This window comes from Lichenostomus cassidix, chromosome 3, assembly GCF_008360975.1.
Source record: "Lichenostomus cassidix isolate B80296 chromosome 3, HeHo_3.0, whole genome shotgun sequence".
In the NCBI taxonomy this organism is placed as follows: domain Eukaryota; kingdom Metazoa; phylum Chordata; class Aves; order Passeriformes; family Meliphagidae; genus Lichenostomus; species Lichenostomus cassidix.
In genome coordinates, this window is record NC_139483.1 from 12,724,120 (window position 1) to 12,733,739 (window position 9,620).

The window sequence follows — 9,620 nt, forward strand, 5'->3', positions numbered from 1 at the left end:
TAAATGAAACTGATATGTCTGAATTTGGAAGTTTCTTTGAAGTTTGTTTCATAGAATTGGTTTTCAACCCTACAAGGTGTTTTCAACTGCCAACATTCCTCCACATTCTTATTTCCTATCAGCACCATGATATCTCTGCCATGAATCAAGGGCAGTGGTGATGACCAGAAGGAGCTCAGCCAGAAAAGTCCCTTTGTTCCAGGGCCTGGGCAGCTCTCACCTGAGAACATGTGGATTAATGGTGGAAGCCTCATTGCTTCAATGGCTGATAGAGGAAAAATGATTTGATATGTCAAAAAAAAAAAAAAAAAAGCAGGAAAGCACCTTGTCCTTTTCTTGAATGCACTTTCTCCTTTTTGAGATGTAGATTGCCAGAAGACTTAACAGCAGACAGAAACATTAAAAATAGATGAGTGGGTGACTGTACACACTCTCTTTTCAAGTTTTCTTGCATGATAGCAGTAGTAATCCAGTGTGGTTTTATTGGCACTAACATACAGAGGTACATGTGCATTCCTTCTTCTCAAGAAATAGAGTTTTTTAGATCCCTCCTACCAAAAGAATTACATACATACACATATATAATAAATAAAAATTAAAATCTCTTCCATTGCCTTGAACTCTGAGAGCTTTGCTGCAGATTAGTTCAAATTAATTTATGCACACTTTCTCTCTGTGATTGTCTACCTCTTTTTTTTGGCTGTAAATTAGGTTGGTCTCTGGAATGATATTCCCCAAGAGGTGAGCAAGGTCAGTGGATAAGTTACCCACCAAGACAGTGTGTGGAAGTTGGTTGAATTCTTGAGACCTCCTACAGAGCTGTGCTGACTCAAAACCCAATCTCTTGATACAGAAGTGTGACAGCAACTTAATCTGAGGGATACTATATGAAATTGGGTAATATTTCCCTTTTAAGTCTAATTGGAGCTGTCCAAGTTGATCTTTTGACTTTGCCCTTGTTCTTTTTTCAGGGAAAACTCCCCAAAGTTCATCTCCTTTACACTTGCTGCGTTCTCCTCTCCTGCATACACAAGTAAGGCTGAGTCAGCCCCACCAGAAAAATCTGCTTTTCATGCATTTTTGTTGCCACTGACCAGACACTGTTGCTGCAGTCCAAAGCCAATTTCATCCTTGTCGGGTAAAAGAATTTACTGCTTAATTAAGAAGTAGCCCAATGTAGAGCTTCCAAATAAAACATGCAAATTACAACCCCATCCTTATCTTTCTGGCTTTAGGCCAATGCCACTGCCCACCTTGGAAAATAATCTTCCTTCCTCATAGTTGACCTGTTTTTCCAGTGTCCTAAAATGATTACAGGATGCTACTGCTCTCAACAATGCTGTTTAACATCAATGCTAGCCAGCTCAAATCTGGGAGCCTAAAAAGAGTTTTTCAGTCTCAGTCTCCTTGTTTAGAGGGACTGAGTTTGCAAGCAATAGCAACTAAAGCATTTTACCTCTCATTATTTGCCAGATTTTTTTTTTGTCCATATAATTGTAGAGAAAGGCTGAAGGACAGAAATCAGTATTTTTGAGGTTAATACTGTCCAAAAAGAAACAAAATTCTGTGAAGAGGTTTTTTTGAGGTCCCAAATGGTTCATAAGCCACATGGAAATTAATATAATGGAAATTCAACTTTGCAAAAAACCAGAAACAAAACATAAGAAAAAGCTGTTAAAAGCAGGTTATAATAATTTACAATAGTCTTAATAGAATTTATGTTACTGTCTTTTCATCTGCACTTCATTTGTATGGCTTATAGCAGAAGATGTTCTTTATCTGGGCTTGAATCAAAGCTGATTTCCAAAATAATATTTCCAAGAACTTTTTATGATGTTGTAGGTCCCATGTAGTGAATACACTAGACTTTCACAAAGGGAAGTTATCATAATTTGATGTTTGCCCAAGATTACTTGCTCTACCTGTGGTACAATGGTCCTTTATGATCCTGAGCAAATCACAACATTTTTTGTTGTGATCTGGCACTGGTCTGAACTGAAGAATATACCAGAGAGGTCCTTCCAGCCTGAATTATCCCTTTATTGTGTGGTTCCATCTTGAGGCCACTCGATTTTGCCATGCCAGAGCAGTCTAGGTCATTTGATGTGAGCCTAGATTGACACATGGTCCTGAATTGCAGATGTGATGAGGTTTTGTGACAGGAAATAAACTCCATTTTATCCAAGCCAATAAAAGATAAAAAGTGTATTTTACTCTTTAACATTAAATATTAATTTTTTTTTTCCAAACACAGGCCTTATGAATTTTGTATTAGCTCCATTTTTGAAAGCAATATGGTATTTTTGTGCTTCACTGTTTCTATGAAATAGTGCAATGGTCTGGTGTTGCAAAATAAATGTGTATTTATGAACCAGTAATAACAAGTAATATAGTGGAAAGTCCTTGAGGAAATTAATAATTCTGTAACAGGATTTTAATCATGTAAAGAGAAGAAGGCATAGAATTACGTATTTAATAAGGGAGATAAAACCCAGAGGTGGTTATCTTCTCATTGGGTGAACAAACTCTGTCCCCTGAGTTGATTTGAATCACAGAATCCCGGGATGGGTCAGCCTGGAAGAGACCGCAGTGGGTCATCTGGTCCAAGCTCGCTGCCCAAGCAGGGTCATGCAGAGCACTGGCACAGGGTGGTGTCCAAATGCTTCTTGAATATCCCCAGCTGGGGAGACTCCACAGCCTCTCTGGGCAATCTGTGCCAGTGCTTGGTTACTGCAAAGTAAAGAACTCTTCCTCGTGTTCTGGTGGATCTTCCCGGACATCAGTTCCTGCCTGGCGCCCCTTGTGCCATTTAGGGTTGTGGGAGAGAAAGATGAGGTGACAATGTGACCCAAATGGTGTCCATGTGCACTGCTTGCTGTAGTGGATTCACTCAGACCAGAGGGGATTTAAAGCTGAGGTGACAAGTTCTTGTCTTTTCTATGCTTCACTATCAAGCTTAATGTTTCCTGATGGAAAAGCTTCCCCTTTTTCCCAATTTAATAACTTTTAATGAAGTCTTCTGTAAACAAGTGTATCACACCAACTGCTCAAAAGAAAAGCAAAGTAAAACTTTCAGATAATTACCATATACTGGTTAAAATTGTTTGGATGGAATTAAAGCTTGTGAAGAATTTCCATGTCCCTAAAATCTGATCCAATGTGGTCATCCTGGGTGAAATTAGGCCTTCATTTACTCTCACACAGTACTAGTTCTCTAAAATTAGTTTGCACAGATGTGAGGGCAGAATTTAAACAGACCCACTCTGTTTAATATATATATATATATAATAAATAGATTTTATTTATATATGAAATCCAGTAAAGGAGATTAAATAGAGTAGGATAACAAGTAATTTTTTTTGTTATTCAGTCTCTTCCTTCTCCATTGACTGTTCATGTGTATGTATAGAATACTTTCCCAGGTTCTGGTTTATGCAGGTTATGTGTGATATAAAATGCTATTAAAGGTTGTAGGTCTGCGTATTCAGCTAATAAATAATAACTAATATTTTTTATGTAATATTGATACAGAAATGACTAATTTTAATAGAATAACTCTTGATTTTTTTCTGTTAGTGTGATTTAAACAAACTAACAAAGTTTGGAACTGGTCATTCTCCTTAAGAGGCATGAAGAGCAACTCTTAACATATTACGATGTTAAAATATTCAGTCTTCTTTGACAGACAAATGTGTACTGTGAAGGCATGCGGGAAAAAAACCAATTCAGAATAAAATCTGCAGTGCTGCATCAGCTCTGGGGTCTCCAGCACAGGGAGGGCATGGAGCTGCTGGAGTGAGTCCAGAGGAGGGACACTGAGATGATCAGAGGGCTGGAGCACCTCTCTAACTAGGAAAGGCTGAGAGAGTTGGGATTGTTCAGCCTGGAGAAGTTTTCAGGGTGATCTAATTGTGGCTTTCCAGTACCACAAGTGAAGTTACAGGAAAGATAGAGAATGGCTTTTTACAAGAGTGTGTAATGACAGGAAAGGGGAAATGCCTCCAAATTGAAAGAGACTGGGTTTGGATTGGATATTAGGGAAAAATTCTTTGTGTGAGGGTTTTGAGGAAGTGGCACAGGGTGCCCAGAGAAGCTGTGGATGCTCCATCCCTGGAGATCTTCAAGGCCAGGTTGGATGGGGCCCTGAGCAACCTTGGATAGTGGAAGGTGTCTCTGCCCATGGCAGGGGGGATTGGGACCAGATGATCTTCAAGGTCCCCTTCCAACCAAAACCATTCCATGATCCTATGATTCTATAAAAATTATTGCTCTCACATGCACATATTTCTGCAGTCCCTTTGTGAGAACAACCAGGTTGAAAAATGCTGTCAGAGACGTCATCTTTTCTTGCCCTGAAACCTCTGTCCTTGGTGGCCTTATTCAGATTGTAGTGCAGTGCATCACAGCCGAACTACTGTGCAGCCACAGCCACTGGCACTGTGAGGTTACAATGTACTGAAAGACTTTATTTTTCACATAGTGTGAAATCTGATAAAAGAGTATATACATTTCTCTGGGAGAAAAAAAAAGGTTTTATACATCAAATTGTAAATCATCTGTATTTACTTTAAATTTTAATGAAATGCAATATGGTACAGGCTGCATAAAGCAATTTAAGCCACTTCTCTGTACATTTGAAAAAGTATAAATAGATAGCTCTTTACTCCGACTCTGTATTTCAGTTATTTAATAAAGTTTTCATAGGTAAAAATTTATGCAGGAAAATAAATTTATTTTGTAATATGATGGCAAAGCCTCAAAACATAGCTTTACAAGTCAGACCAGAGGGGGATTGTTTATGTATTTGCTGAGTGGAAAGAACATACAAATGAGTTATTGCTGATAGGCAAGTGGCTCAGCTTGTAAAAAGGTAAGAGCAGGGTTGTTCTCCCTGCAAAGTGCTGCAGGAACACTTGCAGGCAAACAACATGTGGTTGATGCCTTTCCTGAGGTAGATAATGACCCTGTAGTGGGCATGAATCTCCTGATTAGACAGGCTTAAAGAGTTGAGCATGGCCCAGTTTACATTTGAAATGAGTTCAGGGCACTATTGCTTCAAACATTTGACTCATTTCCAGTGAAAATATTTCCTACAGTTGTACACACTCCTCACCAATGGTCAACTGTGCTTTCACTGCTGGTCAAAATGTCATTGGCCTTAGACATTGTCCAGGTTGAGCTGGCCAGAACAGAAAAGGATTCACTAGAAAAATAAGTATATCAAGCAGTTTGAATTTCGCAGGCTTTGAAACTGGTCTGTCCTTTTCCCATCCTTCTTATTTTTATAATTTAAAATAAACAAGAATATTTTTTAGGCAAAGTGTCATGCAGGTTGACATCTACTAAGTGATTTTTTTATTTTAACATTTAACATTTATTTTTAACATTTTTTTATTTTAAATATTTTTATTTGGATACTGACAAAAAGCAGTTGCAAAATGCTGTAAAAGACAGCAAAAGTAGAATATGCTCTACGTTTTAAAGTTTTTATACAACATTCACATGCAAAGGGTCAATTCCCATGTAATCTTCAAAAAGAAAATGCTTTGCCTACTAGATGAGGGTGGAGCAATGGATATTGGCTACCTGGGATTTAAGAGGGCTTTCAATGTTGTGTCCTGTAAGAGCCTCACAGAGAAGCTAAAAAAGCGTGGAATAGAAATCTCAGTGGGAATCTTTCTAACATATAGAAATACTAGAAGAGAGTGTGCAAAGAGGGTGAAGCCAGGCTCTCTAGGGGTGTTTAGGGAAAGGACCAGAGGCAATGGATAAAAGCAGAGACACAGGAAGGTTAATCTCACCATCAGGAAATACCCTTTTACTGTGAGGGTGGCTGAACAGCTGCACAGGTTGCCCAGAGAGCTTGATGGAATACTCATCTTTGGATATACTAAAAACCTGCCTTGACATGGTCCTGGTTTTGTAAGGGGTTGGACCACAGGTTCCTGCCAACCTCGACCATTCCATGTTTTTCCATGATGCAGGAGTGACAAGAATCCACTAGAACTTGAGTACAGCCACATACACAAGTGTTTCCCATTTCATGTAACAGGGAAAGAATAGAGAGAACACTTCTTGGAAGTTGCAGAAGTTTCAAATATTTCAAAAGTAGAAATAGTTAGTTTTGTTTATTTATTTTTTTTTAATGCAAAACCAGTCTCCTTGGAGCTACAGTGGATGTTAGGCAAAGGTACATGTGAACTGATAAACACAACAGAGGAGGAATGGAGCCCTTCTGTGTTATAGACTTCTCCAACAATAAAGAATATTAAAAAGTAAAAAAAGTAAAAATAATAAAAGCACCTATAAAATTTTCTTTAGATATCATGAAAGATTTTGCTCATTCTTGGGGGAGACTACTTTTCATGCTGATAAACATGCTGATAATTTCCATCATATCTCCCATGGTTCCTCAGCAGAACACTGCACCCTTTATACCAATCCAGTGTTTCCCTCATGGCAGAGAACTCCAGAAGGTGATATACAGGAAGAGCCAAGAGACCCTTCACTATGAAAAATAGTTCCCAGATACGTTACCAGACTCAAAAATGAAAAAGAATAGATCTGTTCCTCTGTTTCTTTAGAAAGCAATAATAAAAGGACGATGTATCTATATCCCCAAAAAGATAAGCTTTATCCCTTTCTGAATTTGAAACATCAAGTGAAGTATGAAGGAAATTCAGCCATGTCTGTAATAAAAAAAAATAATTAAAAAGTCTAACTTTGTTTGTTTTTAAGTGTGGTATGGAGAAACATATTTAGCAACCAGCCACAAGGCAGTAAAATTGATTTCTGGTTTATCTGGTATAGCTCTGAGTCTCTCACTGAGCTGGGAAATAATTGATTGCTTGGAGCCTTGTAGCAGTAGTTAAAAATTGATAAATGCTAAAGCCGGCACAGTGTTTTATAGATTCTCAAGAATTGTGGAGCCTCCATATTTCTTTCTCATCACCAGCTCTAGATCATGTGGTGAAATTTAAAAGACATTTCATCTTAGTAAATTATATTCTGCAAATCTAAGCCCTTTTGCTGTGGGATAGAAAGCAGAATCTTTAGTCACACAGCACTGATGAGCAACATATGAAGCCATGCATGTTTTTGCAGGTCAGCCTACTGGTTTAGATCAGCTGATTAGATTACAGTAAAAACCTACAAAACATCTCTGTCTGTAATCATAGTTTGTTAAATCAATGTTTAGAAAAAGTATTAGTATTGATAGCTAAGATGGTTGTAAATAAAACTGCTATACTAAAATAAACAGCTGTAAAAATTCAGTATTGGGTGCCATATAACAAAGAAAATGTTGCAAGTTTTCACTAACAAAAGTTTTTCTTCATTCGTACAGGATCTGGCTTTATATATATCAGCTGACTTTTGTACTGGGGCACATGTCCTGGTGTTATATGCACCTTAGTACAAATTGTCACAGCATAGTGATGCTTCTTCCACATCACATTAGTAAATAAATATCCTAGTTTCATTATCATTCACTAAAATAAAAAAAAAAACAATAAGTGAAAGAATTAGTTATTGAGGCAAATTTTACTACAAGTTCTTCAACAGAATAAAAAATACAGCAGGCAACAGAACTCAGACTCTGCCTTTTACATCTTCTTATATTTAGAGCTAGTGCTCAGATTATTTATTTGCTGACTATTTTGCTAGGAATACAAAAATATTTTAAATTTTTTCTGTAAAGTCAGCAAATCAGCACTTAACTTCAGCATTGCTGCCTACATCTGGGATCAAACTGCAGTTCCCATTTACAGATCAGTGAGACAGGTGATTAGCATCAAAATACTCTGTTTATTCATGAAAAACCTAATTTCTAAGGCCATGGGGTGAAGTTGATCTTCAAGTCAGACTACTTCTTGTATGACAGAGTCCATAATATTTCACATTGCAATGCTTGTAGCAAACCCAATGGCCTTAGGAATACAGCATGTATTGGTATTTTTCTTGTCCTCATTATGAATGTTTTAGAACAGCTAATGTGATGAAGACTTAAAACATAATTACAATAATGATGGCATTAAATCCTTGTCCTCCACTTGCTCCTTTATTTTCTACTTTGGGACTGTTTTGTCTACAGCCCTGAAAAAGAGGATAGAGAGGGAAAGAAATACAGGTGAACACAACCATATTCTGAAGGAGCTGTTTTCACACCAAATCACATGGCACTGAATAAACACTAATTAAAATGTCCCTAGGGAGACTGATTTTTTTTTTTTTTTAAATTGGGTTCTTCTTCCCCCCTTTCACCTCCAAATCATACTGACATGGGGCATCATCTGGAGCTCCACCAGGATAGCGGACCCTGTGAGGTCAGCTTCCTCCTTATCCTGCATACTTTTCTAACTCAATTAGCTTCACTACTCCAGCTTCAGTGGTGCTGGCAAAACAGATATTAAACAGAGAGCTTTGCAGCTAAAAGTGCTACATTCTTCTCATGCAAATAAGTGTATGTGTGTGGGTTTCATCAGCTTGTATGCTAGGTGAGGTATTTTACTATAATCTGCATTACCTAGACTGGAAGGTATGGTGATGGTTTGTCACCATGAGTTTCTTGCTGAAGAATGCTAATGTAGCTTTTAAAAATACATAATTCTACATGTATTACATTAAATTGTGTACATCAATGGAATTCTCTCCAAAAGGCCAGAGACTTTGGTTTGGACCAAACAGTTAGGTTTGGATGCAATGGGATGAGATACACGTAGCCTCTTTAGTCTTTGTATGTCCTAATATAATGTTTCTTTGAACAGTTTTTAAACAAAAACCTCTTTAAACATGAGAATTTTGAATTATCAGAAATTTAATCTCTTTTACCCAAACCACTTGCGTTGTACTGGCAGTGAATTTTCCCTGGGAAAGAGAGGCTCCAATTGGACAGTAAGGTTCTGATTTCCTGTTTCCATCTTTTCTCAGCTTTTAGGGTTTCAGTGGCTTCACATTTTCATAGGTGGAACATACTCAGATGCAACGCTGTACTTAAAAATAGATGTCGCCTCAAATGCAACACTGTGTTGAGATGCTGTGCAAACCCTGCATGTAATTCATCTTCCTAATGTTATATCCCATTAAAAGTAGACAAGTAATAGTGTAGGACATAAAACAAACAAGCAAGCAAAAAACATTTAGTGCAGAAATCTCTTGTAGGTTAATAAGTAGTTTGCAGGAAGAATCTTCTGATTTTTGTAGAAAGCAGGATTTAAAAGTTGTCAAATTTGTAACTGTCAAAAAAACCCAACTGAAAGATAAGCAGAGAACCATCAGTTCCTTCTCAAAGCTCAAAGTTATGTCTTTATCTAAAAAGAAACATGATGAATCATCACATTTGCACAGTTCTTTCCTTTAAATATTTTCCATTTCTTCACAATTCAGATCACTCTGTTGCAGTAAGAATATATTGTCATTTTGTGACTTAAAGTGTTGCCATATAATATGACAGCATCTTTCATTATGGAATCTAATTTCATTCTTTTGAATTTAAATTACTTTTCCTTACTCATTACATGTCTTTTCTGTAACTTTCATTACAGGCATTTTTCTTTTGATAATTCACAAACATCCATAACTTCTGATAACTTTGTCTCCAAGGACAGAAAGATAAACAGGAT